Source organism: Physella acuta, unplaced genomic scaffold (genome assembly GCF_028476545.2).
Source record: "Physella acuta isolate Inbredline_101_S28 unplaced genomic scaffold, ASM2847654v3 ptg000802l, whole genome shotgun sequence".
In the NCBI taxonomy this organism is placed as follows: Eukaryota; Metazoa; Mollusca; class Gastropoda; family Physidae; genus Physella; species Physella acuta.
In genome coordinates this window covers 353975-362383 of record NW_026732320.1, presented here as the reverse complement: position 1 = coordinate 362383, position 8409 = coordinate 353975, and positions in this window count along the sequence as shown.

The following is an 8409-nucleotide window of genomic DNA, read 5'->3' as shown; positions in this document are numbered from 1 at the left end:
TCACTTTAGTATCTATTGGATACCTTTACTAATGTTAAGGAAGACACCCACGCTTTTCTTTATAGTTATTTAAATAGTAGTCTATAATTTATTTTCTACTTTTTAGTGCATCATTACATAAAAGCGTGTTATTAGAACGTTTTTTATGAATTTTTTTTTCAGTACTTTACATGTTTTATTTACAATAGAGTTACATGACTAAAAACCATTGCGCGCCTACTGAACATCACGTTCAGTAGGCGCGCAATGGTTTTTGAACGCAGCCATTACGTGATGGCGCAGCTATTGAAGGTGATGACGCGTGTGGTGTGGTTGGCTAGACATGCCTACTAATTCGGTCCAAATTTTAATTAATTCATAAAAAATTAATTACGCATCCAATTAAGTCAAATTTACTTTCAGATTGCATTGTCTTCATGTCTTGACCCACGTGCCAACTGTGAATCGTATCGGTCAGGTAGAACTGTCCGAATTTTCACTCCTGCGTTTCCGTCTAGACAGACAGACTGTCGACAGAGGAAGTGAGTTAAATAAAAGCTTGTAAGAAATTTTAATTAATTCATAAAAAATTAATTACGCATCCAATTAAGTCAAATTTAGATTCAGATTGCATTGTCTTCATGTCTTTACCCACGTGCCAACTGTGAATCGTATCGGTCAAGTAGAAGTTTCCGAATTTTCACTCCTGCGTTTCCATCTAGACTGACGACAGACTGTCGACTGACGACAGATGAAGTGAGTTAAATAAAAGCTTGTAAAAAAATTCATAAAAAACGTTTTAATAACAAGCTTTTATGTACTTATGCACTAAAAAGTAGAAAATAAATTATACACTACTATTTAAATTACTATAAAGAAAAGCGTGGATCACTTTAGTACTTTACTACCTATTGGATACCTTTACTAATATTTGAGAAGAGACCCACGCTTTTCTTTATAGTAATTTAAATAGTAGTGTATAATTTATTTTCTACTTTTTAGTGCATAAGTACATAAAAGCTTGTTATTAAAACGTTTTTTATGAATTTTTTTTCAGTACTTTACATGTTTAATTCACAATAGAGTTACATGACTAAAAACCATTGCGCCTATTGAACGTGATGGCGCGCCTACTGAACTTGATGGCGCAGCTATGGAACGTGATGACGCGTGTGGTGCGGTCGGCATAGACATGCCTATTGATTCGGTCCAACTTTTATTTAATTAATAAAAAATTAATTACGCATCCAATTAAGTCAAATTTAGTTTGAGATTGCATTGTCCTCATGTCTTGACCCACGTGCCAACTGTGAATCGTATCGGTCAAGTAGAACTGTCCGAATTTTCACTCCTGCGTTTCCATCTAGAAAGACAGACTGTCGACAGAATGTCGACAGACTGTCGACAGAGGAAGTGAGTTAAATAAAAGCTTGTAAAAAATTCATAAAAAACGTTTTAATAACAAGCTTTTATGTAATGAAGCACTAAAAAGTAGAAAATAAATTATAGACTACTATTTAAATAACTATAAAGAAAAGCGTGGGTCACTTTAGTATCTATTGGATACCTTTACTAATGTTAAGGAAGACACCCACGCTTTTCTTTATAGTTATTTAAATAGTAGTCTATAATTTATTTTCTACTTTTTAGTGCATCATTACATAAAAGCGTGTTATTAGAACGTTTTTTATGAATTTTTTTTTCAGTACTTTACATGTTTTATTTACAATAGAGTTACATGACTAAAAACCATTGCGCGCCTACTGAACATCACGTTCAGTAGGCGCGCAATGGTTTTTGAACGCAGCCATTACGTGATGGCGCAGCTATTGAAGGTGATGACGCGTGTGGTGTGGTTGGCTAGACATGCCTACTAATTCGGTCCAAATTTTAATTAATTCATAAAAAATTAATTACGCATCCAATTAAGTCAAATTTACTTTCAGATTGCATTGTCTTCATGTCTTGACCCACGTGCCAACTGTGAATCGTATCGGTCAGGTAGAACTGTCCGAATTTTCACTCCTGCGTTTCCGTCTAGACAGACAGACTGTCGACAGAGGAAGTGAGTTAAATAAAAGCTTGTAAGAAATTTTAATTAATTCATAAAAAATTAATTACGCATCCAATTAAGTCAAATTTAGATTCAGATTGCATTGTCTTCATGTCTTTACCCACGTGCCAACTGTGAATCGTATCGGTCAAGTAGAACTGTCCGAATTTTCACTCCTGCGTTTCCGTCTAGACAAACAGACTGTCGACAGAGGAAGTGAGTTAAATAAAAGCTTGTAAAAAAATTCATAAAAAACGTTTTAATAACAAGCTTTTATGTAATGATGCACTAAAAAGTAGAAAATAAATTATACACTACTATTTAAATAACTATAAAGAAAAGCGTGGGTCACTTTAGTATCTATTGGATACCTTTACTAATGTTAAGGAAGACACCCACGCTTTTCTTTATAGTTATTTAAATAGTAGTGTATAATTTATTTTCTACTTTTTAGTGCATCATTACATAAAAGCTTGTTATTAAAACGTTTTTTATGAATTTTTTTTTCAGTACTTTACATGTTTTATTTGCAATAGAGTTACATGACTAAAAACCATTGCGCGCCTACTGAACATCACGATGTAGGCGCGCAATGGTTTTTGAACGCAGCCATTACGTGATGGCGCAGCTATTGAAGGTGATGACGCGTGTGGTGTGGTTGGCTAGACATGCCTACTAATTCGGTCCAAATTTTAATTAATTCATAAAAAATTAATTAGGCATCCAATTAAGTCAAATTTACTTTCAGATTGCATTGTCTTCATGTCTTGACCCACGTGCCAACTGTGAATCGTATCGGTCAAGTAGAACTGTCCGAATTTTCACTCCTGCGTTTCCGTCTAGACAGACTGACGACAGACTGACGAGGAAGTGAGTTAAATAAAAGCTTGTAAAAAAAATTCATAAAAAACGTTTTAATAACAAGCTTTTATGTAATGATGCACTAAAAAGTAGAAAATAAATTATAGACTACTATTTAAATAACTATAAAGAAAAGCGTGGGTCACTTTAGTATCTATTGGATACCTTTACTAATGTTAAGGAAGACACCCACGCTTTTCTTTATAGTTATTTAAATAGTAGTCTATAATTTATTTTCTACTTTTTAGTGCATCATTACATAAAAGCTTGTTATTAAAACGTTTTTTATGAATTTTTTTTTCAGTACTTTACATGTTTTATTTACAATAGAGTTACATGACTAAAAACCATTGCGCGCCTACTGAACATCACGTTCAGTAGGCGCGCAATGGTTTTTGAACGCAGCCATTGAAGCTATTGAAGGTGATGACGCGTGTGGTGTGGTTGGTTATACATGCCTACTAATTCGGTCCAAATTTTAATTAATTAATAAAAAATTAATTAGGCATCCAATTAAGTCAAATTTAGTTTCAGATTGCATTGTCTTCATGTCTTGACCCACGTGCCAACTGTGAATCGTATCGGTCAAGTAGAACTGTCCGAATTTTCACTCCTGCGTTTCCGTCTAGACAGACAGACAGACAGAGGAAGTGAGTTAAATAAAAGCTTGTAAAAAAAAAATTCATAAAAAACGTTTTAATAACAAGCTTTTATGTAATGATGCACTAAAAAGTAGAAAATAAATTATAGACTACTATTTAAATAACTATAAAGAAAAGCGTGGGTCACTTTAGTATCTATTGGATACCTTTACTAATGTTAAGGAAGACACCCACGCTTTTCTTTATACCCAATGTGTGATGGTGATAGGTAAAAGGTGTAATGTAATAATGCCTCAATTTTTTTTTTGCACAATTACAAGAATTTCTCTATACTTCATATATACGAGAAAGTAAAAAATTGAAAAAAATTGTGTTCTATATCAATACTTTGAGTCTGCGTAAGAAACCTGATTTACGCGAATAGGCCCTAGTATTATTTCAAATTAAATTTATCCCAAATTAGCCAATTTCATAGCTAAACAAACAAAGATGTATATAAAATAATAAAAATAATTAAAGTCTGAAATAGTTTAGTATAGAAACTCATTAAGTCTAGTCAAGGCTTTCCATAGTTCTAGATGTAGAGCCTAGATAGCATAAATAAATCCCTTGTATTATTGAATAAGATGATGCTTGAAACTAAAAAGCAAAGATTTATATAGAATATTTAAAGACTAAAACAGTTTAATAAAGAAACTCAATAATTTATTCTGATTTTATATTGGTATTTATTTTTAACTAATTTATTTTGGTTTTACCTAGATTCTAAATCTATTACTTTTCCTTCCTTAGACAGCTGATGTGTAGATTCTAGATCTAGAAAAATTTATTGTTCACTCAAATTAAAAGAAATGCTGAAAGTTGAAACTAATAAAAATAGCAAACAGACATATCGTTAATGCTATAGCCGACAGAAAAGTAGCTGTATAATGCTTTATACTTTTGAGTGGGCAGCAAAATTTTGTATGGAAGCCGCCATTATTGTTATAAAAAGTAAATAAATCATGTTACGTCACTAAAAGTAATGTCATTGTTCTGAAGTTTTATAATTAAAGTGGATAATCTACTAATGAATATATCAATAAATTAATTATTGTCTTTAAATTAATTTGTGATTAACAGTTTGGTCAAAAAAAACATTGTTCTCTACCTAAATAATATTTTACAGCTGTACACATAGTGCAGATTCTCTCCTGTAACCAAACAGACAAAAAAAATACTAACATGTAAACAAACTTGAGTTTTAGAAGTATATATAATATTATATATATATACATATACATATATATATATATATATATATATATATATATATATGCCTAGATCTATATATTATATATTATATATATATATATATATGCCTAGATCTATATATTATATATATATATATATATATATATATATATATATATATATATATATATATATATATATATATATATATATATATATTATATATATATATAGGCCTATATTATATATATATATATATATATATATATATATATATATATATATATATATATATATATATATATATATATATATATATATATATATATATACATATATATATATATATGCCTAGATCTATATATTATATATTATATACATATATATAAATATGCCTAGATCTATATTATATATATACATATATATATATATATATATATATATATATATATATATATATATATATATATATAATATATATAGGCCTATATATTATATATATATATATATATATATATATATATATATATATATATATATATATATGTGACCTAGGCTACTCGCAGCGCCATATGTGACCCTAGGCTACTCGCAGCGCCAAATGTGACCCTGCTCGCAGCGCCAAATGTAACGAGACTATTTGCCTGTAGCGCCAAATGTTAACGAGTTCTGCTCGACAACGCCAAATGTTACCGAGTCTAACCACTCATTCTACACAACATCGACCACAGTATAGATACTCGAAGATGCAGGTTCGCTATTGATCCTTTTATTACATGAATCAAAGAAATGCTTCACAATAATATACGGAATCAAAAGGAATGCTTCACAATAATAGTTTGAATCAACTGACTCCCAACAGTCCTCACTAGTCTTCATATAACTGAATACACATGTCTATCGTCCTTCTTAACACAATATAACCAACTTGATACTGCCACACAGACTGACTGATCGAGAGAGCGAGAGACTGAGCCGTCGCCTTCCTTATATCCCCTTCGTATCCGTAGTCGTATTCGGTTCTATCATAATCGTAATCGTAATCGATTCTAATTGTTGCATCAGAATGTTAATTACGCCGCTTCTGTCGTACAGTCCGATTTAATATAACATCTGCACTGTTTCGTCAGCCAAGTCGTGTCAAAGTTGACAGCGCTTGTCGTATCCTTCCAAACTACGCCGTGGCTTTATGATCGTTATCAGTTGGCTTATCAGTCCAACACCTGCACTATCGCGTTCTCAACAATAGTGACTAGTAACTAGGCCCACCCTAGTTACATCCACCGCCGCCTTTTTTTGTGTGTTTTCAATCACAAACAACGCCTGGTAGGTGCACTTCCTAAATGTCCATCGCACCATCGTAAAAAAAAATGTATTGTTCCATTCACTGTCAATGTCGTCCCATTCGTAAAAGATTGACAGTTATCCCTATTTCACATATCAAATGTGTCTACATCATATTCCTCAGACACAAAACAGTTCTAGAATTCACATCCACCTTTTTTCGTTTGGTGCCTTCACCAGTTCACTTTTATGACTTTTTGAACAGTCTGTTCTCATACCAGCGCGACCATGAAAGAATTGATGGTTGCTGACAACAAATTTCGTATTCTTTCTGTTTCTCAAACTTCTCCGCGGACCACTTATCTGATGGTCTACTGTCTCTCTGCTTCTGGGAGGAACGGGATCCTCTTCGTTGCCGTTATCCTCCACTTGTGTCTCGCTGTTGTTCTGTTGATGGTGACATGGTTCCGGGATGGGTATGTGAATTTCCGTTATGGTTTCCGGTTCCCTAATTGTCTTGGGTTTCCTTGTGTGTAACTGCTCTTCTTGACTATGACAATATTTCTTTAATTGAGCAATATTCGCCCACCGATCCGGTTTGGCGTGATCGATGGGTCTTATCTTAAAGGGGCCACCTGCTACTTTAGGCATCTCCACGACTTGCCATATCTCCTGTCCCCAGAGATCGTGGATTTTGTTTCTGCCTAACGGGTGGCTACGCAGTAATACCCTGTCGTTCAGTTTGAGTGGCGGGTCCTTTGTCTGTACCGGCGGTTCCCTTCGCCGTGCTTCATGTTCTAGTCTTTCCTGTACTACCCTGTACATTTCTCTAATTCGTCTCATATGTTCATTCACATATTCCAGTGCAGTGTATGAGCCAGTCATACTCTCCTTTTTTCCTAGGAACAAGTCAAGAGGGAGTCGAGCCTCCCGTCCGAACAGCAACATGTGTGGCGAAAAGCCGGTTGTGGCATGGGGGGTGCAGTTGTATAGATATACCAACTCTGGGAGAAAATCAGGCCAACGTTTTTTCTGTTCAGGTTCTAGCGTACGCAGCAAATCATGCATGCTGCGGTTGAACCGCTCGCACTGTCCGTTTCCTTTCGGATTAAATGTGGTTGTTCTAGATTTGTTGATCCCGTAGTGGCTGCACAGTTGGTTAATTACTTCTGACTCGAAGGCCCTTCCTTGGTCAGAGTGTAATTGTCTTGGTATGCCATATTTGATGAACCAATGTTCTATTAAGACCTTTGCCACTGTTTTGGCAGTCTGATCTCGTGTGGGCACCGCCACAGTCCATTTGGTGAATACATCAGTCATTACCAACACATGTTCCGTCCCATCCGATGATTGTTCCAACGACGTAAAGTCCATAGCCACAATCTCTAGTGGTTTTGTCGCTAGTAGGTGTCCTGATGGCTGTCTCATTTTGACAACTGGCATTTTCGCATGCTGACACCTCACACAAGCCTCACAATGGCGTTTGACCTCCATTTCCATATTGGGCCAGTAACACCTCCGTCGTAAAATTTTGTGCGTCCTGTCCTGACCCTGGTGTCCTGCCCTGTCATGTGCAAACCTTAGCACTTCTTCTCGTAATTGTCCAGGCACCACCACCTGGTGTATTGTCCCATCAATTTGGTCATGAATTCTCCGCATGAGAACACCATCCTTTATACTGAGACGGTCCCACTGACTCAGTATTTTCTTTGTTTCTCGACCAAATTGTTCTCTTTCCCTTCTTCCTGGGAATTTTTGTTCCTGGACGTGTTTCAACAGCGGCTGTAAGCCGCTATCCGTTCTCTGGGCATCTCTTATCTCTTTGTGATTAAGGCAATTAAAATCACCAATGTCCATATGACGGGGCTCTGTGGATCTGTGCTCCACCACAGTCTGCCCGTTTTGCATCACCTCTACTTCTTCAATAGAAATGTGCAAGACTTCTACTTCTTTTTCTTCATCTGCTATAAGAAGTGTATTATTTTCAACCATTTTCATTAGTTCTAATACTTGCTTTTCTAACTGTTGATTCAATAGCCTTTCCTTTTCTATCATTTCTTCTAGTTTGCCAACACTGTTCTGTTGTCTCATGTTTTTATTTTCTTCTTCAGCTAACAGACACTTTAAAGATGAACATTTCTCCTGTGCTTTTAATTTGCATGAACTTTCCCTATCCAGTTTCATGGTTAACATTGAGATCTCATTCTTAAGTTTACCAATTTCTTTCTTATCATAATTTTTCTCTGCCAACAAATTGTTCACTTGAAACTTTTCAACATCCAAGTTCATTTCACAGTTCATTTTTTCTATTATTAACAAGTCTTTTGAATTCTTAAGTTCTTCCACCAAGGCTATAGTATCTGTTAGCTTAGTTTCACAATTCTGAAGTTCAGAACG